This window comes from Malaclemys terrapin, chromosome 1 (genome assembly GCF_027887155.1).
Source record: "Malaclemys terrapin pileata isolate rMalTer1 chromosome 1, rMalTer1.hap1, whole genome shotgun sequence".
Lineage (NCBI taxonomy): Eukaryota > Metazoa > Chordata > Testudines > Emydidae > Malaclemys > Malaclemys terrapin.
Genome location: NC_071505.1, coordinates 330,755,065 through 330,778,578, shown reverse-complemented (window position 1 = coordinate 330,778,578; position 23,514 = coordinate 330,755,065). Strand labels below are relative to the sequence as shown.

Sequence of the window (23,514 nt, the reverse complement as noted above, 5' to 3'; positions counted from 1 at the left end):
AGTGGATAAAAACCCCCACAACACAGGTAGAAAAGTATATATCTGCTAAATATTTTTATAAAGAGAACATGGTTGTATGTACAGAAAATATATATAGAAAAAAGACTAGTGGTGATAACCATCCAAGGAAGTGGTATATTGACAGTGCCTATGTGAGACATCAGAATCATCCACTCTAATCAGAGGGCTTGTCTCCACTTACTGGGGGATCAGCGCGCGGCAATCAATTCATCAAGGGTCTAGTGAAGACCCGCTAAATCAACCGCTGATCGCTCTCCCATCAACTCCAGTACTCCAATGGAACAAGAAGCATAAGGTAAGTCACTGCAATAGCATGAGGTAAGTAGACACCACAATAAGTTGACCTAAGATATGTCGATTCCAACTACGTTATTCACTTAGCCCCGTAGTGTAGCCCTGTCCAGAGACTTTGCTGCCACTCTAGGGAAATGTATTTTAATTTGCACTGCATCAGGCCCTCCCATCTGAGTATCTCAATGTACTACAGAAATGACAATGAGTTAAACCTCATAACATCACACCTGGAGATAAAGAAGTTTTCAAGAGGAGGAAACTGAGGAACAGAAAAATTAGGTGACTTCCCAAGGTCACATAAGGAGTCAGTGCAGAAATTGGATCCCGACTTGCTGACTCCATGCCTGTGTTTTAAGCATGAGATTATCCTTCCCATTTGTACTGATTATACAGAAGGAATTATGGTTAAGGCAGAGCAAGCAAGACATCTTAGTTCTATTACCTGGTCTGTCACTGATTTGCTACATAATCTAGGGCAAATCACGTAACCCCTCCTTGCCTCAGTTTCCCCCTGGGGACAACAATATTTTCCTAACGAGAGTATTCTGAGTATCAGTGCATTCATGTTTGTGAATCTGTGGAAGATCCCCAGAGGGAAGGCACTACAGAAGGACTAAGTAATAGTATTACAAAGTCCCATCCATAAGGGACATTGAATTTGTATTTGGGATAATGTTAAATACTGAACTGACCAATTTTCAAAGGAGAGTTTGCATGCAAATCTCAGAAAGGGAAGGAAATCAACTTTTGAGCTTGATTCGGGTTATTTCTTTAGAAAGACAGTACCCTGCCTACAAAAGAAATATCAGTTAAAAGAACACCATCAACACCACTTGAAATCTAGGTGCTTGAAAGAAATTCTTTTCACTGCATGCACCAGCCTCTGATCCCCCTACCATTGTGTGATTTGACTACTACATTCTTCTACATTAAAAAATGTTCCTCTCTCCCATGTTGCACTGAAGAAGATTGAAACACAAACAACGTTATACAAAAATCACAAAGTAAACGAATTAGAGGAAAATCCTTCTTTTCCCCTAATCTCTTTCTGTTACAGTCACCCTAGTTGTTACTTGTAGATCATTTTTTTCCAGACAGCAGTATGATTTCAGGTTTATGCATCTCTTTAAACTTTCAACAGTCATCTGACGCCTGTCTTTACTGCTAAACTAATAAAATAAAAGAGATAGTGAATAGGGTTGTCTCTCAAATAACCATCATCAGACAACGGGAGGAGCATGAGGAATGAGCAATGCAGCGATTAGCAGCCTCAGTACTGTAGTTATGTCAAAGGAGGCTAAATGATTGTTGAGGTATTACAAAAATGACCCTCTCTGGGACCTTAAGCAATGCAAAGGCAGCACTTTCATTCATACCTGCCAGTCTCTCCCTTTTGCCATTGACATTTGACATGAAAAAGTGGGACACCAATACTTTAAACTAGAAAGTGATACCAGCGAATCATGCTTTGTTTAAAAGCCAAGATTGCAGCCATCAAAAGCTCCATTCACAACTCTCCGAGTGGCTAGGCTCAGGCGCTCTCAGAGTGTCCCAGATTTTTTTTGTGCTACTTTCAATTTCTACCATGTCTGTCGACAAGGAGACAATGACAAGCACATTTATTGTCCCTATTTACCACTCCATCATGAGAAATTTAATCAGGCTGGTCAGAGATGTTTTATAAACCATCTGGCCTCTCTAAGAGGCAGCCTATCAACTTTCTCTCTCCCCACTTCTCCTGCCCCTCAAGAGATGTAGGGTAACATTTGTCAAAAAGTGCAAAAGTGACTTAGGCATCTGCATCCCATGTCTAAAGTGACTTAGGCACTTAGAAGCCTAAGGCACATTAACTTTCAATGAGATTTAGGCTCTTAAGCCCCTACATTTTCTTTGAAAAAATCACTTGTAGTCAGTCTCCTTTTCCACTGGTCTCTTTCTTCCTCTTTTCAGTCCAATACACAGAATTGATCTATAAAAAGCATTGCCCTGTTCTCCATGTCGGTGTTTTTTTCACACCCCTGAGCGACAAAAATTATATCTACGAAAGTGGTAGTGTAGACAAGCCCTTAGTGCATAGCAAGTTGGGGTGTAAATCTACAGTGCTCCTAGCTTGCTGGGCACTAACTGGCTGTGTGGACCCTGCTACCAGGCACTAAACGGTCTGTAATGTGCTTTGGGGTACTGCTTGTGGTGTATTGAAAACTGTAAAAATCACAAGCTGCCACTTTATACCCTGATCCTGCTGACAGGCTAGAGGGCTCTGTAGGGCAGAATCAGGTTGTAGGCAGCCAGCTAGGTGAGTTGTGCCACTCTATTTTAGGGAGCAGCCTGCTTTGTTTCTCTCTGTTTTGGGGTTCTTGTGTTTTCTGCATTCTAAGCAACAAAGAAGTGTTATGTTGCAACCTTCAAGCATGAGCATTTTATGTTTTTATCTAATGTCTCTGGGTGTTGCTGCTAGTATATCAAAGCACACTAGTGAACTTTTAGTGCACAGGAGCAGGGTCCACACAGCCAGTTAGTGTGCAGCAAGCTAGTGCGCTGTACATTCACACCTTGGTTTGCCATGCACTAAGGCTCTGTGTAAACAAGCCCTAAGTCACTAGTTGGCAGAGCAACAAAGCAAGTCCACATTTCAAATACCTGGGCCTGTGTAATGGTTGTAGTTGAAGAGCATATAGCAGGACTGGGTCCTATTCCTATCATTTACACTGACTTACTGTGTGACCTTGGGTAAGTCACCCAGACCAACATTTTCTTACATGGTTGGCTATATCTAGGCACCTATTTACTTAGGTAAAGATTTTTCCCTGGTGCTTGGCACTGTAGTATACGAGCTCCTCACAGAGAACAGCAGATTTTTCCTCCCAACACTGCTGCAAGGGAGGGAAGCATTATTATCCCCCTTTTAGATGAGCAATTGAGCACAGAGCAATTCAGTGAGTTGCTTCAGGTCACACAGGAAGCCAGCCCACTGCCTGAGCCACAAGACCATCCTTCCTTTCACAAAAATCTGTTTTATTAGTTCTAGTGGCCATAATGGGCTAGGAGCTTTCCAAACAGAAGGGAAGGTCCCAGTCCCTGCCTTATGGAGCTCACAATCTAATGAGAGACAGACATTTTCAGAGGTGCTGGACACCCACAGCTCCCAGGGATTACAGCTGGGGTGGGGGTGCTAAGTACTTCTGAAAATCAGGCCCAGAGTGCCTCAGATCAGTCCCCCCCCAAAACAGAAAGCAACCAAACTTAGGGGCTGCTTTAGAAAGAATTGTCCTTACTGTCTAGAGCATGGGGGCGGGGGGAACCTATGGCCCATGGGCTGGATCCGTCTCCTTGCTCATTTTCATCCGGCCAGCAGGCCAACGTACAACTCACCTGCCAGGGAGCGGGAGGGGGCTGAGACTCAGGGCTTCCTCCCATGGCAGGGTGAGCTGGTGCTCATGGAGGGACGCTGAGTTTCGGTGCCCCCCTGTGGGGCTGGAGCCGCGAGCGCTGGCTTGCACCACTGAGGGAGGAAGCCCCAAGCCTCCGCACCCTCCAGCAGATGAGTTGAACGTGTGTGGCCCGCCATTGATTTTTTTCAGTGGGTCAGTGGCCCCTGACACAAAAAAGGTTCCCCACCCCTGGTCTAGAGAACTGTTCCACTGGTGAACGATCCGTTGCCCTCCTTCAGCTATTTTGGCTCATAGGTCACTTTCCTACCTCTACTTTGCCAACTTCTGGAATGGATATACTGCATCAGCCAGTAGAACATGAACCTTTGGGTCATGCTGCCCCCTTTAAAATTATTTTCCAGCTAATAGAGCAGCCATTGGCTGAGATGAGAACGCCCCTGAATTCAGATATTGGGGTATTCCCTGAACATCCTCCTCCCTCTCCCACTCCCTTTATCACACCACCCAAAGAGCTGTGGACTCCATCCTTGGGAATGGCTGGAGAATGCATATTCTATTCTGTTCTCTTTGGGTTCTTAAACTGTGCATCCATCACCGTGGTTTCATAGAGTCTTAGATGTTAATGTCAGAAGGAATCATTAGATCATCTAGTCTGACCTCCTGTATAGCCCTGGCCATAACATGACAGCCAGCTGTCCTTGTACTGAGCCCAACAGTGCTTGGTTGGCTAACACAGACCTTCCAGAAAGGCATCCAGTCTTGATTTGAAGACATCAGGAGATGGAGAATCCACCACTTCCCTCTGCAGTTTGTTCCCCAGAGGTTCATCACCCAAATTTGTGTCTTATTTCTCATTTGAATTTGCACGGATTCAGCTACCAGCCACTGGCTCTTGTCTCTTTTCCACTAAATTGAAGAGCCCTTTAATACTCAGTGTTTTCTCCCCGTGAAGGTTCCCATACGCTGTAATCAAGTCGCCTCTCAAGCGTCTTTTTGATAAAATAAACAGATTGAGCGCTTTAAGCATCTCACTATAAGGCGTTTCCTCCAGCCCTCAAATTATTTGTGTGACTCTTTTCTGCAGCCTCTTCAATTTTTCAACCTTCTTTTTAAAATGTGGATACCAGATCTGAAGTCAGTATGATAATTATTTGTATTATCATATTGCCTAGTAGATGCTGTACAAACACAGAACAAAAAGATAGGCCCTGCCCCAATGGGCTTACAATCTAAGTAACAAGACAGAGACAGCAGATGGATACAGAAACAAGCGGGGGCGTGCAAAGAAACAATGAGACAGTATTGGTCAGCAAGCGTGATCTCAGCACATCAGCAGCCTAATCCTTAAGTTTTCTGTATTCTACTCTCAATCTCACCAAAGAGGTAAAATAACCTTCCTACTCACTACTCCCCTCTTTATGCACTCAAGAGTCACATTGACTCTTTTTGCCACAGCCTCGCCCTGGGAGCCCACGTTCAGTTGTTTGACCACTGTGACCCCTAAATCCTTTCTAATATCTGGGTGCCTTCCAGCAGTGCAGCAACACAACCAGCATCCACAGTGTTTGGCCTTTCCTCCTCTCTCCAAGAGGAAAGGGGTGTGGATTATTAAAAAATTGCTTTAATAGTTGTTTTTATTGTGCTGTCCTACAGCTGCAATTGAGGGGCATTTACTCTAGAGATGACAGAGTCGTCTCTGGAGCTGTAGAACCCAACAGAACTTCTATAGCCTGATGGATCCATCAGGCCTTACTGTAGTAAACCAGCTACTTCTAATCTCATTTGGTCTTCTCTTTGGGGCAAATTGCGTTAGCTCTGGTTCAGGTACAGAGTGCTCCATCTTCCCATTATAATCACCTCTCTCCCTCCCTCCCCCCAAACATTAGAGCTTAAGGTTGAATTTTCAAAGGAGCCAAAGGGCTTTGAATTTCAATGGCAATGAACTGCCTTAGACTTGCCTAAAATATTTAGCTGAATGAAACTAGTTTTCATACCACTTATAAAATGGTTTGTATAATTCAGGGGCGGGCAAACTTTTTGGCCTGAGGGCCACATCGGGTTTCAGAAATTGTATGGAGGGCCGGTTGGGGGAGTCTGTGCCTCCCCAAACAGACAGGCCTGGCCCGGCTCCACCCCCTATCCGACCCCCCCTGCTTCTTGCCCCCTGACGCCCCCCCCCCAGGACCCCTGCCCCATCCACCCCTCCTGCTCTCTGTCCCCTGACCGCTCCCGGCCCCCCCCGCCCCTAACTGCCCCCCGCCGCCCCATCCAACCCCTCCTCTCATTCCTGACTGCCCCCCCGGATCCCTGCTCCATTCATCCCCCCTGCTCCCTGACCGGCCCCGGAACCCCCACCACTGACTGCCCTCCGCTGCCCCATCCAACCCCCCCTCTCCTTCCTGACTGCCCCCCCCCGAGACCCTGACCCACCCAACCACCCCTTCTCCCAGACCGCCCCCCGGAACCCCTGCCCCCATTCAACACACCTGTTCCCCGCCCTCTGGGACTGCCCCGACCCCTATCCACACCCCTGGCCTCTGCCCACCCCCCAAACTCCCCTGCCCACTATCCAACCTCCCCTGCTCCCTGCCCCCTGCCCCTGCCCCTTACCACGCTGCCTGGAGCACCAGTGGCTGGCAGTGCGGCTGCACCAGGACAGGCAGCCATGCCACCTGGCTGGAGCCAGCCACACACCGTGCAGCACAGAGACCGGGTCAGGCCAGGCTCTGTAGCTGCACTACCCCAGGAGCTCGCAGCCCCGCTGCCCAGAGCATTGCACCCCGGCGCAGTGAGCTGAGGCTGTGGGGGAGGGAGGACAGTGCGGGAGGGGCCAGGAGCTAGCCTCCCGGGTCAGGCGCTTAGGGGCCGGGCAGAACGGTCCCATGGGCCGTAGTTTGCCCACCTCTGGTATAATTACAGCATAATGGGACAAACCAGAACAAAAATGAGGAAATACACGGTGTAAACAGAGTGAAGCACACACAAGGAAAGAGCTTGACACCCATTTCTAACAGGACCCATTCTTTTCCTTGCCCTATAAGGTTTCAAAGGGTCTGAGACCATGTTGTTTCAACTGAAATACCTCGCTGATCTTTTTAATTCCTTTCCTAGAGGCCACCAATCTGCTGCCAATTATCTGTGAGTTGCACAGTATCTTTTGGGGGTGGAGCAGTTACAAGTTCCATGCACTTTTAATCTTTTCACATCATTGATTCTGGAAGCTACGGAGGAAACATCCAATACCATAATTCCTCCAAAATGCTGACCCCTGACCAATGCCCCTTCCTCGTAATTGTGAAGCTTCCCAAATTTCTCTCCTCCACTAAAGCTTGGCAGCTAAAAGGGGTAGTCTGGGCTCCCATGGAATATATTCAAGGAATGAATAACATGGCAAGTATCTGGCAAATATGATTCTCTTATCGATTATCTGCCAAGTGAGTGGTTTTGCACTTGCAAGGGAAAAAGTCATGATCAGCAAAATGCCACATCACTGTTAACATGTGCTGACATTCGCCAGAGCTGAAGAAAAATACCACAATTGGACTGTGTGGTAGGTCTCCTCTTGGCACAATGCAACTTCAAATACTACACAAACAATGGGATTAGCAAATCTTTAACTAGGCATGCAATTTTTAGACCAAAATACCAGGCAAGTTATTTCCATTAAAACCAGTCTGACCTCTGAATTAACATTAATTGGTTAGGAAAAATGGTGTTCTCGCACAGCAATAATTTGTGCAACCAGCACTTCAAACATCACAATGGTGGGATGATCTCTATGACTATGAGATCATATTTTCATGAGGATTAATTACGCCTGAACCATTTCTTTTCTGTGTCAGGCACATAAATCTTTTCCTACCACACACAGTCCTCTCCAATAGCAGGCAGATGTGATGATACGGGGAAATTTTCTATGTACAGTTATGAATTCTGTTTGAGACTGAGGGGCTGGTTATGAGTATCTGAGCCAGACTGCAGCCTCCATTTTGAATGTGTGGTTTGTTTTCCTTCCCTGTTGTCCTTTTACTTCCATGTTGAACTGGAATTCCAAGGGGCAGTAAAACAATAACAAAGGGTTGTTAGCTTAAGTGCTCTCCCATTGAAATGGAACCACTCTAAACAGCTGGCTGGCTCCTATCCAGAAGGATGAGTCTACCCAGGTGGGTTAGTAACTAAGTAATAGATTAGCTGGTAGAGGATTCTGATTACCTGATGGGGCTGATCAGAGTCACTTGACAAAGGGGCTGCTGGGTTCCCATTTGAAAATATTTCAGGCTCTGACGAACACTTCCCCTCCCCCCCCAACATCCCATGCCACCCTTACTTCTGTGTTGCTGCTGGTGGTGGCGCTGCCTTCAGAGCTGGGCACCCGGCCAGCAGCCGCTGCTCTTGCAACCCCTCCCACAATAGTCTTGCGACTCCCTTTTGGGTCAGGGCCCCCAGTCTGAGAAACATTGGGCTACAGGTTATAAAAGAGAGGGTCTCTCGACAGCCATTTGAGAGAGAGTGGGATTGATTGGTTGATTGATTTATTCCATATTCTGGAAGAGAAGCCATGTGCAGAAGGGATGAGGAAGGATCCTGACTTCCTGAGAGGATTCTGGCCTATTCCCAAAAAACTCTCCTGAGTGGTGAGGAAACTGAGGCAAGGAAATGTGTATAGGTGTGTTTATTATTTTGCATATGTCTATATATTTCTTGTGCTACCTGGGTAAAGAGCAACTGGGTTCTAGAATCCTGGGCAAAGTCTGTCTGTCAGCTTTCACGGTTACTAGCCCTGAAGAGGTAAACTCTAAACCAGAAGTCTCACACCGTCGGTGGGATTCTGGGGAATGCGCAAAAGCTGCTAATGAGGCTTGAGGAAGATGGCACTCGAGTACTGGACCGTGGGTTTCCCACTGCGAAGAGGGGTATTAGAGGTCTGTCCCTGGATTGTGTGCCTAAAGGCCCAAAACCAGGGACAGTGCCTGAACTCTGCCCAGCCCCAGCAAGCTGACACATGCAATTCAGCAGTCTGGTGAGTGTCCAACAGGGGGCACTGGAGCAGATCTCCTTCCATCTATTTTTATCTTTAACAAACATTTCCTGAGGACAGTGCAAAGAGAGTCTGATGCTCCATAAATATTCAATTTCTCTCTATGCCCCTTCAAGTATGGCAGGACAGTGATAGAACGCTGAATTTTTTTTCACCAAGGTATTTTTGAAGGTTCAGAATGGAATCAATATTGCCAACCCCAAATGTTCAAAAATCATGAGTCTGTCCCCCGCCCCCACAAAATCATGAGATTTTTAAAATATTTTCTTTGCCTTCTGGTTTGTGAGATTTCAGGCATTCTTAGGTCACATTTTCAGGCTTTTTCACTGTAACCATGAGGACTAGAAACTCAAGAACAATAATGATATCTGAAATTCTCACATACTCACAGGATTCCAGGAACTGGGGCTTTACATAAAACATCCAATATTGCATGACTTGCAATAAAATTGCGATAGTTGACACCATTGGAATGATTTTCAAGGACAGGTACTATGCTGAGACTTTCAGAGGATTTTAAGGGATTTAGGTACTCAAATCCCACTGAAATTAAATGAGTTAGACACCTAGTTTACTGGGGCCGGGTTGAAAATCTCACCATTAATGTTTACTGCTCCTTCCAAGCAATACATTTGCAGCTTTGTTTAATCAGGTCCATCCTGAGCCTGGTCACAATTCTGAGGGTGTTTTCAACACAAATTAGTTTATTTGTGTTTGTCAGAATTTCTGAGGAAAAAATCTCCATTGCTTGACCTGCTGTATTCTGCTTACCTTGTGAGAGCTGCTGTGATCTCACATGCCCCAGGTGAGATATGGCTGGAAGCGTCCATGACTTGCTTTATTATCTGCAGGTGCAGGATGCCTCTAAGAAAAGCAGCTGCCAAATGAGCAGTGTACGGATTTTGAGGATCTGCTCTATTATATTTCAGCACTCTTAAGTTTATGACAACAATCAAGGACAGCCAGAGAGAGAGCACCTGCAGCAGCTTCTAGTTAGAGGAGAGTCCTCAGGTCGGTCCAGCTGGCATGTTACCAGGTCTCATACAGCCATTTCAGACCCCCTCACTTCCCAGTTATGGCTCCCAGTCTGAGGAAGGATTGGGAGTCACATTAGGACTGATTGTTTTCCAGCAGGGGAAAGGCCAGGTGAGTTAGGACAGGCTTCTTCCAGGAATCTCTCCCTACCTACTATTTGCTCCTCTTCTCTGGCATGCTCTCTTGAAGTCCATCTGAAACCCTAGGAAAATGTTCAGTGCCTAAGGAGTTAACCACCCAGAGTTTAGCTACCTTTATCATAAAGCAAAGCTGCAGTACAGGGATCGGCAACCTTTGGCACGCGGTCCGCCAGGTAAGCCCCTTGGTGAGCCAGACAGGTTTGTTTACCTGCCGCATCCACAGGTTTGGCCGATCACAGCTCCCACTGACCGCAGTTCACTGTTCCAGGCCAATGGGGGCAGCGGGAAGCAACGGCCGACACATCCCTCAGCCTATACCGCTTCCCGCAGCCCTCATTGGCTTGGAGCGGCAAATCGCGGGCAGTGGGAGCTATGACTGGCCGAACCTGTGGACGCGGCAGGTAAACAAATCAGCCCGGCCCACCAGGGTACTTACCCTGGTGGGCCGCGTGCCAAAGGTTGCCGATCCCTGCTGTAGTACATAGTATGTGGGATTTTGGTTTAACCTGGCCGGGGAAGCTTGAACAGATGGATGCCAGCATCCAAATTGCCTACTTCCAATGGATATGCTGAGCAGATTGTTTATTCCCCTCTTCCAGTAAAATGCAGCTTTATTGCTTGACCTTCTCGTTTTGGACTCCAATATATTCCTGTTCCTCTAGGGCACATTAAAGTGTGTATTTATTGGGACTATCTGCTCTTGTAACTCTCTTTATGTAAAGGCGCCTTTCCAGTTTGCATGAGTAATTTTCATCTTTGCTGGCTGTTAAAAGTTAAGTTTTGGGAGACTGTTTTTGCATTTCTCAGCCCTCCTTCCAAAGAGCAGAAGACAGACTTAAAGGAATTCAGGCACTTTAAGACAGAAATGTAGGTATGAGTAGCAAAAAAAAACAACCCTCCCCCCCACTAATATTAAACAAAATTTTCGTTAAAAATATTTTTAAAAATGGGCTGTTTTGGAGTTGCAGCCGGAACACTGCAGGACTGGTTTAGTGCTTGAGAACTGGGCAATTATACTGATTGCAAATCGATGAGGCTAGTTTCAGGTGCACATTTTTAAAGTCCATGCTTAGGGCTCTGTAGGAACTTTTGCACATGTGCAGAACACCTGATGTGCACGCACATCTGGGCCGTGTGGGTGGGCAAAGCTGTGTGAATTCCCAACTTGGGTACAAATCACCTGAAGAAAATAAGTGTATGAGCACTTCTGAGCATTGGTTTTAGGTCTTCACCTAGCTACAAGAAACATCTGTACAGACCACAGCTTGTGCACCACTGGGCAAGTCTGATTAAGTGCTGGCAATCCCAAAACACGGTCATGTAAGAGATCGGGAGGTAGATGTGAGCTGAGCACTCATCGAACGAGCCAAAGCCTGTCTATTTCCAGAGCGTGCGGCAAAGCCCAGCTGTTTGAAGAAGCCTTCTCACAACAGCAGGAGCCCACGGACTACGGGAATGGCCTGGGGCTTAAAACAATTCCAAGTTTAAGCAGCAAACTCATGGATGGCAGGAGCAGAGGCTACTAAGGACTAAGCCCTAATGGTTTCTTAATTCTGTGCTCACCAGCTAGAGCTTTTGGTGAGCAGCACTCTGCAAACTTTGCCATCAGTAAAACTCTTATTTCTCAGCCTAAAGCAGATCATACCTGCCAAGTCCCCTGATATCCATCCATTCATCTCTTGAATACTTATACAGACCTCATTGCTATAGTATGCAAACACCGAAGAGGATGAGGTTCTCTCTCTTCCCCCAATGCTATCAAGAAGCAGGCTTATTATTTGTTTTGTTTTTTTATGAATCAGTGAGATTGAGGGTGCTAAAGCAGCAAGGTCCAGTGGTCACTCTTATCTGTTCTGGCACCGAGTTCCATGTTCCTGGTCCAGCTCCTTTCTCCCATGGTCACAAGCCTCCTCCTATTGGTTGAGTGAACCATTGTTCTGGTAGAATGCAGCTGTTGTAGGAGGTCCTGCTTGTAGCGGATGAGACTGTCTCTCCGGTAACCAAGACTGATGCCATGCACATCTGTTAGGTTAGTATATACCATATTATACAAATGCCTGGCAGTTATAAGAGCTGAATGGGCCTATGTTTTTTCCAGAGTTCTGTTCACTCATGGTAAGCTACATCCCACAATCCCTTGCAATAGTGCAATTCAGCATATGGCATAAGCAGATAGGAAACATGTCAAAATCAAGATCCATTTGTTCTACGTCTTAGTACAAGTTAGGGAGGTAGTTTAATGGACTAGTGCCTGGAATGTTAGTATCCAAAACAATGACAAGGAAGGGAGCACACCTTTTGTGTACGGTGAATTTAACAACACTGCTCAAGATTGTATTGTACTGAGCCTTTCTTCCCGTACTATGCTACTATTGATTTTGAGCAATAAACCTGACTGATATGGGTTATTTGGTCTCTTGAATATATTTCATAATTAACCAAAGTGTAGTCAAGCAAGTGACTATACAATTTACCAACAGGAGTATCAGGACACTGACCTTGATCTCGACTCTGTTTTCAATGTGGACTCAGAGCAGAGTGATGTATCAGTATGATAGGTTCCTGGTGACTTGTATTGGAAGGTGCTGCGCCTTTCTGAACAAGCTGTAGCTTCCTGAGATCATGGGGTTCTCTTGCTATTTTTCCTAGATAATGAGGATTGCAATAGTCCAGCCTACAGGTTACAAATATGTGGATCACTATGGCCAGGTCTGCAAGCAACTGGATTGGATCCAAACTTCTAGCTTGTTTTTTTCCACCTTAACTAACTGGGTGTTCAAGCACAGAATCTAAGAGGGCCTCACACTAGTCCACAGAATTACATGGTGGTGGCTTCAGAGGAGGTTACGTAAGAACCTCCAGACTGAAAGAAAATGTGCCAAAATGATAGGTGTCAAGAGGGCGAGGTGTTGGGAGGATAATGTGTGTGTGTTTGGGGGTGTGTGCACGTGTTGGTTCACTTCTTGTGGGAATCACAGAAGAAGCAAATCTCTAGAAGGGATCTGAATGCAGAGAATGTGTTTGCTTGGTTCTGTGGCTATTGCATTGCTGAGTCCGATTCACCCATCCATTTCTATCCGCCATCACTCCTCAAAGCTCTGAAGCTGGTGTTCAGTGAGGCTGTGTTTTCCTGCCATTGCTCCAAAAATGGCACTGAGGCCTAGGACCAGGAAGCTCTTTAACCTATTCAATCTGTCTGGTTTTAGATAGGCCACAATAAAAGCTAGATAATAATACCGCTCATGCATCTGCATTTGACCAAAGGACCCTAGACTCTCAGCACCATTCCTTGAGTTTGTTCTGCCATTTCTACAATAGAAAGCACAAGTCTGCAAGCGACTAACCTTATTGTTGTTACCCTTGTCCTTCCTCACTCCTTACTCTTACACACAGCATCATGTCTAAAATCAAATTGCAAGCCCTTTGAGGTAGGGACTGTGTCATGGTCTTTACTGGACCTACATAACTAACTAACTATGGTCCAAATTCTGGTTCCATTACCCACATTAAGCAGTATATCTGTCTGCCCTGTGCCAGCTGACTCGGGCTTGCAGGGTTCAGACTGCAGGGAATCTTAATTGTGGTGGAGGTGTTTGGGCTCGGGCTGGTGCCTGGGCTCTGGGACCCTTCCCAAGTTTTGTTTTTCCATTGTTCTCACAGCTTTACGTGCTTCTGGCCAAGGGGAGGAAACAATGTGGGCTGCAGGGAGAGAGCTGACAGTCTGGACAGTACGGGGGACAGGTGACAGTGCTATTATTTGTCGAGAGAGGTTGGAATGTTTGTTTGCCCATTTACATCAGACAGACATTGGGTTTAAAGAAAAAAAGTCCCTTTCATTTTTATCAAGTATCAGGGGGTAGCCGTGTTAGTCTGTATCTACAAAAACAACAAGGAGTCTGGTGGCACCTTAAAGACTAACAGATTTATTTGGGCATAAGCTTTCGTGAGTAAAAACCTCACTTCTTCGGATGCATAGAGTGAAAGTTACCACTCTATGCATCCGAAGAAGTGAGGTTTTTACTCACGAAAGCTTATGCCCAAATAAATCTGTTAGTCTTTAAGGTGCCACCAGACTCCTTGTTGTTTTCATTTTTATAGCACCTGTCTAGCTAAGAGACTTCCCTTAGGAACGGACAGAGTAGAAAACTGCCTGCAATATTAAAATAAAAGCGGGTGCTAGGGTTTTTATAGCACAGGAACCCGCTCACAAGGCAGAGTTTTACATCTTTGAGGTGATTCACTTACCCTGATGGCATAATTTATCCGGTATCGATAGCCCTGACAAGTGCTTTACAGACATGTAGGAACAGCGGGCAAATCTGTTCGTACCTGTAAATTTGTCTTCTCGTAAAAAGGAAGCCATAGGTCTGGGTTACGGACTGTTGGGTCAGCCACGCTCACAGGGACTCCTGGATGCAGCTCTGTGTCTGGAAGTTTTGGTGCCCAACCACTCCTCCAGAAGAGCCCAGGAACTGCACCATGAGCCCAGTAGTCTGCCTCTGTCTGTGAGATGCAGCTCATTGTGCTCTAATTGCCTTCACTTATTCCAGAATATATATTCCATTCTAATACTGAGCAAGAGTCAGACTGGGTCCATGTCAATGTGAATCCAGGGGCTGGGCCCTAGAGGCATAAAATCTGCTGAGGAATAAGCTAGGGTTATACCAACGAGGGTCTGAAAGGGATAGTGCAGCTAAAATGGGGAACAGCACGTTCTGGGATTGGGAGTGGCCAGGGGATGCAATAGTGCTAGCATGGAGTCCTGGGCACAAACTAACCCTGCCTCATGGCAGAAAACACCAAAGGCAGCAAAGCCACCTGCCCTCCCTCCAGACATATCTTTTACCTAGAAAAGCTACAGTAAATCAGGTCTAGCTGTAAATGCACAAGCCAGAAAGCCCCAATGAAGGATAAAACTGTTGCATTCCAAATCAGTCAAGGTCAAGTACAAAGTGTGAACGCCCATTACCAGAGGGACAGCATAGCAGCAGTGGCCGAAGTTCAGTCCTTAATCAGTAACAGGAAGTCCTGCTAGTGGAGCCAGGAGTACAGTATCAGTACTGCTCTCCCACACTCAATATCATACCCGGCTCAAAAGCAAGTCACTCTGATCATGTGAGGAGTTCAGCTCTTTCACTTCATCACAGGGGTCACTCAAAGAAGGTCACTGGAAGGACCACAGGGACATTCCCGTTTAGGATTCCATGGTTGATCTGTCTTGTCTGTTTTGAGAGCCATGCTGCAGCTTGGTAGTTTCGAAAGGGCTGCTCTGTGCATATTTAAAGCCACTTCACTCCAATTCCAGGTGGACATAGAGGAAATTCAAGCCCCAAGCACCATTGAGGTAGAGATGAGGGATATGCAGCTAGCTCTCTGTGAAACCTGCACATCAAAAACTGAAACTAAGCCAATCTGGCCTTGATTTGAGGAGTTATTACTAAGCCCAAAATGGGGCTGGGTTCACAAAGCAGGATCCATTTATAGCTCTGGCCGAGCATCACGTTGATATTTTCAGTTCAATAAACGATATTAAATGTAAAGTCCAAATAAATAACACAGGGGATACTGTACTGATTATTTCGCATCATAAAAGTGACCACTGGATTCCCAGTCTGATGCATTAGAGAGCTGCTGAAACCAGAGGAACTTATTGCAGAACATATGCCCAGCTTCCTGCAGGGTACTTGGGACCTTGTCTTTAGCTCTGTATGTGGGTAAACTACTGGGCGGAGCTCAGGGGAAAACAAATCTAGTTCAAACCAAAATGAAAAGAACTACTTAGAGCTACTTCCCCTCTCTTTCCATTCGAATTCCCCAACACGTCTCTGATTGTCTCCTGCACCCTGTCAAATGGAACAGGCTCATAAAAGAGACAGCTTCTGTTTTCACAATTACCCTGGTAATCAGCTGTGATGGGAAAGGAAAAGGGAGAGAAGTTATGACAGCTTAATGAGGCTTCAGTGACACAATCTGCTGGAGTGTGGAAGAGCCTCTTCCAGGGTCTATACTTTGTTTGCTCAACATCTGTCAGCAAGCGAGCGAGGCTGGCTTTCACAAGGGAGGCTGTTCGCTTTGGGATGGCCCATCCATCAGCACTTCTGGCCATCTGGAATCACGGTAACACTGTTACTTTACAATGGGACTATGGAAGAGATGATGGGAGGTGGAAGTGGAGTAAGAAAGAAGGAATTCAAGAGAAAGGGAGGATGAAAAAAACGTGACGATCTTTTTAAAACTCCACAGCTCAATCCCAGATCCTGATTAGTTTTTTTTTTTAAGGGAGTTTGCCAATAAAACACATTATTAGTGTATAGACTGAGTCTCATCACACTGCAAGGGAATCTAACTCTCCACAGCACAAAGAAAATATACCCTGGCACATCAGCACCCCACTCAGGTCTTTAGATTTCGAGCAGTTTTCTCTGATATGTGGAGATTATGGGAAATTCCTTCTGATAGGATCCCTGGATGAAGCAAGTGAGTTTTTATTCCAGCCTTGAAAATGTACCAGTCCAGGTGCGAAATCTACCCACTCTCCTTTTGCTCCGGTGACTGAAGATAATGTAGAAAGGTATATGTTACATGCCCATCATGTAAAATAAACCCCACCCCAATTACTTGCTGTGGGCAAGTAGCATTTTGCAAGGCTGCTTAATCCTAAATCCATGGCCTGAACTCAGTGGGCCAAATTCTGGCTTCCACTGGGGATAATGAGAGCTGCAAATACAAAAATTTGGCCCTTAATAGGAAGTCCTTTCTTGCTTTCTAGGTGAAACAGTAACAAATGGAGGTTTAGACACTGGGAAAATGCAGATAATTCTTCCAGCTGTTTTGAGAAGGGCCTTCATTAATAATTTGGTCTAAAAATGCCCATAAATCTCATTTTATTGGCAAATACATTAGTGCTAACTGTGGACCTACTGCTATACCCATCCATTATTCGGTGGCTATTATGAAGCCTTGAGCCTTTGCCTCTGAGTGGAGATGCCTCCAGCCATAGACATTGGAATAGCATCTGTTTGATTTTATTCATACATTAGAACAATGAATCTTCACTCTATTCGCCTTCCTGTGTTCTGACACATTCCACTTCCTTGACACATGTCGCTGAAGCAGTAGTTACTAGCTGGGACAGGAGGTGCTCCGGCAAAAGAGCTGACCACTGACTTACATGAGAATTTAAAGGACCCTCATAAACTAGATTAAACTTTTTACATGACTAGCATGTCTCCATTTTGGAGAATTCAAGAATTGTTCTTGCAATACCTCTCAATATGAACCAAATTAACCTGGTTAATTAATCATTAGGGACCCAAAAGATCCCCCCAAAATAATCAGACAAGCGCTCCCTTCAGATTGTGGGTTTATTCTCAGATGATTCTCGGATGATTCTGAGAAGTGCTATTCTTACGAATAACAAAAGCCAGAGCCCAGAGTCCGGATTTCAGGGATCAGAGCTTTTCAAATTCAAAGGTCGCTGTACAAGTACCACTGAGGTTAGCTACAATATGACAGCACTTTCATGCCATTTTCTGCTTCATCTCATGACCTGGATGGAAGTTCAGGGTAACTGTTCAGGTGGTAATCTAAGACCAAATGAGTGCATTGCATTCAAGCCTGCTGAATCCAGTTCAGCCTAGAGTTACCACCTTTCCCAACACCAGGGTCTTTGCAATAAAGAATAACTATTAGAACAAGCACTAGAAGAAGTGGTAATAATACAATTCTATAATGCCTTGCACCCAGGTCTCAAGGCACCTAATGTACACAAATGGATTTGCCCTCCCAATACATCTGCAAAGTAGGTATACCAATCTGGAGATAACCTCTCTGGGTCTCAGGCTGTCTAAGTGATTTGTCCTGCATCCACTGGAAGAGTTGAGAACAGAAGCCAAGGCTCTTGACCCCAGCACCTTGCTCCAATCACTAGACCACACTGCCTGGGCATGTCATTCTGCTGAGTTCCATGGCTGAGTCCCCTCTGCCTTCTCCTCTGGGATTAGCCCATCTAACCCTGCCATAGGGAAACAATGGGCAGTCTTTTCCCAACAGCAAGCACAGAAGAGGCATGCTGCCCAGGAGCACATTCTGATGGGTCAGGTGGCAGGCCAGGGCTGGCTAGCTGCCTATCTGTTTTGCCCTGTTCCCAAATACATCTCGCAGTGGTGTCAGGGTTCATATCCTGCATGCTCAGCAATCTTTGCCATAGACACCACAAACAAAGCCCAGAGCCAGACAAGTGATGGGAGGGAGCCATTATCTAGGTCCTTATACCACTCATCACCATAGAAACCAAGTGTCTCAAGCTGTTGTCGCAGGACCCTGCTGAGCTCTGAATTCTCTCTCCCTGGTCCTGTTGTGGCCAGAGGAGAAGAGGAAACTTTAGGAGACATCCTTTCTCCACTGTGTTCATTAGAGGCTGGAGTTCAAATAAGAGAGCGTGCCAACAAAATACCAACTGTAAACAATCAGACGACAATTCCCTTCACCTCCCAATTGCTTTCAGTCTCTTGTGATTCCATAGATGTGTTTCTCTACTGCCAGAGTCTTCCAGATTAGACAAGACAGAATTCCTAATGTCAACACAAGCCACAAAAGATCCAACCTTTTAAAAAGAATAATCAGGCCTTTGTCCCTTATAAAGAACAAAAAGGCATAAGCTCAAATTTTCCCACTCTCTTTAAAGGTTCTCTTTTAAGCATTTCTAATGCACCCCTTGCCGAAGTGATAATGTTTATCACTAGTATTTTTTATCCACAGATCCAGGGGCTTCTAAAGCTATGTAATAATTATTAGCCCACGTTGCAGATGGGGAATCTGCAGCCCAGAAGAAGTGAAGGGCCTGGCCTAACGTCACACAGTGAGTCAGTAGCAGAACTGGGAACGGGAACCTGGGGTGAAGTCCTGGCTCCACTGAAGTAAATAACAAAACTCCTATTGACTCAATGAGGCCAGGATTTCACCCCAATTCTCTCAGTCTAGCACCCAATTCCACTGGACCAAGGGCCAGTCACAAAAACTGAGGGTTGCACAGACACTGTCTCTAAAGCAGTCAGCTCCTTCAGGACCTACAGCTGCTGAAGGCACTGACCAGTCCTCACCATTTCCCTCCTTACTGCTCCTCCCCACTCACCTGGGCATGGGGGAAGGGTACTGGTCATTTTTTTTATAGGTGTTGCCCGTAGAACCCTCCAGACCTCCCTTATGAGAAACATAAGCCTACAGTTCGCAGCAGTGCACGCAGAAACAGCCTGCTGAGACAGAGGGAAACCTAATTCATGTAACTGACGTGGTGCCTTTAAATGCAAAGAACTGAAACAACAACAGTGTGGAGGGAAGACAAGCAAACATGAAGCACCTCATAAATCACGCTGCAGTCCCTGATTAACATCATCTGTTACTTTAGCAGAGGCAGAAAATGATGCTCAAGAGGTTAGGGCTTTTCCAGTCTGTTTTAAATAGCTGTTTTCTCTCTCTTCCTTCCAATATCCCCTTCAGTGAGCCGAGGGGATTGTCATGTACTTTCACCGTCCCCACCTGGGCACAAGAATGCACTGCAAAGCACATAACCAATAGCCATGAGCGATGGTTCTCAGCTTTTCCCATACCATAACCCTGTGTTACAACAGAATACTATTCGGGATGGCCATCCCCTCCCTCCCAAATAGTCAGAAAGAAAGGAGAGGTGGTCGTGACCTTGAAGCTACTGTAAGGATGAGAGTCCAGCGGAGATCAGCCCCAATCTGCAAAATCTGAATCCAAATTCCCCAAAGCTCAGGACAAGCAGGTAGGAGACTTTGGAGTGCCACGTGTAAAGCTCCAATCAGGACCTGAACTGCAGAGGTGTTTTTGGTCTGCTCTGCAGGTTCGGGCCCATATCTACAGATTTAGGGTCCAGTGCTGCAGTCCTTACTCTCATGAGCAGTCCCAGTGATTTCAATGGGAAATGAGTGAGAGCTACAGGACTGGGCTTCATGCCTATGTATCAAACTCATTCAGTGGAGAGGGCTTACCTCCATTTTGAATGATGGTCCATGAGTTGAGGTATAAACAGAGAAACCCATACTTCCTTAGTTCACAGTGGATCTCCCACTGATGTCAATGGAAGGTTTGCATGAAGATCAAGATAAGGGGAGAATATGGCCTGTATATAGTGTAGGCCTTGCTGGAGCACTAGGCATAACTAACAGTGTGACTCAAAGGCTCTGAACCAGAGTAGGCCTGGCCTTGGCAAAACAACAACACACTAGATATTTACAGAATCATAGAATATCAGGGTTGGAAGGGACCTCAGGAGGTCATCTAGTCCAACCCCCTGCTCAAAGCAGGACCAATCCCCAACTAAATCATCCCAGCTAGGGATTTGTCAAGCTTGACCTTAAAAACCTCTAAGGAAGGAGATTCCACCACCTCCCTAGGTAACCCCTTCCAGTGCATCACCACCCTCCTAGTGAAAAAGTTTTTCCTAATATCCAACCTAAACCTCCCCCACTGCAACTTGAGACCATTACTCCTTGTTCTGTCATCTGCCACCACTGAGAACAGTCTAGATCCATCCTCTTTGGAACCCCCCTTTCAGGTAGTTGAAAGCAGCTATCAAATCCTCCCTCATTCTTCTCTTCTGCAGACTAAATAATCCCAGCTCACTCAGCCTCTCCTCATAAGTCATGTGCTCCAGACCCCTAATAGTTTTTATTGCCCTTTGCTGGACTCTTTCCACATTTTTCCACATCCTTCTTGTAGTGTGGGGCCCAAAACTGGACACAGTACTCCAGATGAGGCCTCACCAATGCTGAATAGAGGGGAATGATCACATCCCTCGATCTGCTGGCAATGCTCCTACTGATACAGCCCAAAATGCTGTTAGCCTTCTTGGCAACAAGGGCACACTGTTGACTCATATCCAGATTCTTATCCACTGTAATCCCCAGGTCCTTTTCTGCAGAACTGCCTCTTAGCCAGTTGGTCCCCAGCAGTGCATGGGATTCTTCCGTCCTAAGTGCAGGACTCTGCACTTGTCCTTGTTGAACCTCATCAGATTTCTTTTGGCCCAATCCTCTAATTTGTCTAGGTCTCTCTGTATTCTATCCCTACTCTCCAGCGTATCTACCACGCCTCCCAGTTTAGTGTCATCTGCAAACTTGCAATCCATGCCATCATCCAGATCATTAGTGAAGATATTGAACAAAACCAGCCCCAGGACTGACCCTTGGGGCACTCCGCTTGAGACTATTAGCTAACACCAAGTAAGCACATTCCTGACTGGAGAGGATGGTACAAAACCACACAGATCTCTCAAGTAACTTGGTAAACACATTCCAACGAGATGGTACAAGAACACACTGACCCCTCGTCAGATCAGGCTGGCATGACAAGATAATGGATGAGGATGTTTTGTTCAGACTAGCAGGTACAAGGATAAGGAGGGTAACTAAGCCCTGGTCTACACTACGAGTTTAGGTCGAATTTAGCAGCGTTAGACCGATTTAACCCTGCACCCGTCCACATGACGAAGCCATTTTTGTCCACTTAAAGGGCTCTTAAAATCGATTTCTGTACTCCTCCCTGACGAGGGGATTAGTGCTGAAATGGACATCGCCGTGTTGAATTTGGGGTAGTGTGGACTCAATTTGACAGTATTGGCCTCCAGGAACTATCCCAGAGTGCTCCATTGTGACTGTTCTGGACAGCACTCTCAACTCAGATGCACTGGCCAGGTAAACAGGAAAAGCCCCTCAAACTTTTGAATTTCATTTCCTGTTTAGCCAGCGTGGCAAGCTGATCAGCACAGGTGACCGTGCAGAGCTCATCAGCAGAGGTGACCATGGAGTCCCAGAATCTCAAAAGAGCTCCAGCATGGACTGAACGGGAGGTACTGGATCTGATCGCTGTATGGGGAGATGAATCCGTGTTCTCAGAACTCCATTCCAAAAGATGAAATGCCAAAATATTTGAAAAAATCTCCAAGGGCATGAAGGACAGAGGCTATAACAAGGACCCGTAGCAGTGCTGAGTGAAACTTAAGGAGCTCAGGCAAGCCTACCAAAAAAACAAAGAGGTAAATGGTTGCTCCGGGTCAGACCCCCAGACATGCTGCTTCCATGATGAGCTGCATGCAATTCTAGGGGGTGCCACCACCACTACCCCACCCCTGTTCATGGACTCCTGCAAGGGTGGAGTCTCACGCAACAGGGATGAGGAAGATGATGATGAGGAGGAGGATGACGGTAGCGCAAAGCAAGCAAGCAGAGAAACCGTCCTCCCCGACAGCCAGGAACTGTTTATCACCTTGGAGCCAATACCCTCCCAACCCTCCCAAGGCGGGCTCCCGGACCTTGAAGGTGGAGAAGGCACCTCTGGTGAGTGTACCTTTGTAAATATAATACATGGTTTAAAAGCAAGCGTGTTTAATGATTAATTTGCCCTGAAGACTTGGGATGCATTCGCGGCCAGTACAGCTACTGGAATGCAGTCAAGCAACATCCATTCTTTATCTCTCTGTGTTATCCTCAGGAGAGTGATATAATTCATGGTCACCTGGTTGAAATAGGGGAATTTTATTAAGGGGACATTCAGAGGTGGCCGTTCCTGCTGGGCTGTGTGCCTGTGGCTGAAAAGAAATCATCCCCGCTGTTAGCCACGTGGTGGGGGGAGGGGTGAAGCGATCATCCCAGAGAATTGTGTGTGGGGGGGGGGGGAGGGGTTAGTTGGGTTTGTGCTGCACGTTAACACGAAAACTGCAGCCCCTCCGAAAACTGGCAGGCCCTCAATATGAGGCAAAATGTGTCTTTGTACCGAAAGCACATGTGCTATGTAATGTTAACAGCTTCGTTCACCATGAAAGAGTCTACCCATTGTTCTCTAAAATGTGTCTTTTTACAGAATACTCTCCCTTTTTTTCCTCCCGCAGCTGCAAATGTTTCAATGCTCCCCCTATCATCTCCATTCCAGAGGCTAGCGCAGATAAGAAGGCGAAAAAAATGCACTCACGATGAAATGTTCTCTGAGCTCATGCAGTCCTCCCACACTGAAAGAGCTCAGCAGAATGCATGGAGGCAAGTGATGGCAGAGTCCAGGAAAGCAGAAAATGAATACGAGGACAGGAGGGACGAGCAAGAGGAAAGGTGGCGGGAGCAAGAGGAGAGGTGGCGGTAGCATGATGAGAGAAGACAGGATGCAATGCTGAGGCTACTGGAGGATCAAACTGTCATGCTCAGGCATCTGGTGGAGCTGCAGGAAAGGCAGCAGGAGCACAGACCGCCGCTGCAGCCCCTGTGTAACTGCCCGCCCTCCTCCCCAAGTTGCTTAGCCTCCTCACCCAGATGCCCAAGAACGCGGTGGGGCTCCGGGCACCCAACCACTCCACCCCAGAGGACTGCCCAAGCAACAGAAGGCTAGCATTCAATAAGTTTTGAAGTGCAGTGTGGCCTTGTCCTTCCCTCCTCCCCCACCCCACCTGGTGCTTCCCTCCTCCCTCACCCCTCCCAGGCTACCTTGGCAGTTATCCCCCTATTTGTGTGACGAATTAATAAAGAATGCATGATTTTGAAACAACAATGACTTTGTTGCCTCTGCAAGCGGTGATCGAAGGGAG

At 46.4% G+C, this 23,514-nt stretch overlaps 1 protein-coding gene across 1 annotated transcript in view; it reads right to left on the bottom strand.

Annotated features, from left to right (window-relative positions):
* ME3 (malic enzyme 3) overlaps positions 1 to 23,514 on the bottom strand; it is a 196,593-nt gene that overhangs the window by 30,529 nt on the left and 142,550 nt on the right. The gene's annotated exons all lie outside the window — the stretch shown is intronic.